At 66.0% G+C, this 282-nt stretch overlaps 1 protein-coding gene across 1 annotated transcript in view; it reads right to left on the reverse strand.

The window, feature by feature from the left end:
* Positions 1-282, reverse strand: part of ST8SIA3 (ST8 alpha-N-acetyl-neuraminide alpha-2,8-sialyltransferase 3) — a 15,159-nt gene that overhangs the window by 5,807 nt on the left and 9,070 nt on the right. The gene's annotated exons all lie outside the window — the stretch shown is intronic.

Here is a 282-nt window from a genome sequence, read left to right on the forward strand (position 1 = left end):
ACACACACACACACACACACACACACACACATACGCGCGCACACACAAGAATACATATACCCGTTAGCAGGCGGATTCAGGGCTTGAGCCCCCGCTCCCGCTGCCTTGCGGATGAGTGACTCGTGGAGCAACCCCCCCCCCAGCTCCGCGCGGAGGGGGCAGGGGGAGGCTTCGCACTGCAGCCTTCCTAAAATGGCCGTCAAAAAAATCCCTGCCCGCCGGCGCTGGGAGGAAGCGGCCGGCGAGGATCAGCACCGCGGACAGCGCCCGGGCGGCGCGCCC

Source organism: Gavialis gangeticus, unplaced genomic scaffold (genome assembly GCF_001723915.1).
Source record: "Gavialis gangeticus isolate Ggan-Ray unplaced genomic scaffold, GavGan_comp1, whole genome shotgun sequence".
Lineage (NCBI taxonomy): Eukaryota > Metazoa > Chordata > Crocodylia > Gavialidae > Gavialis > Gavialis gangeticus.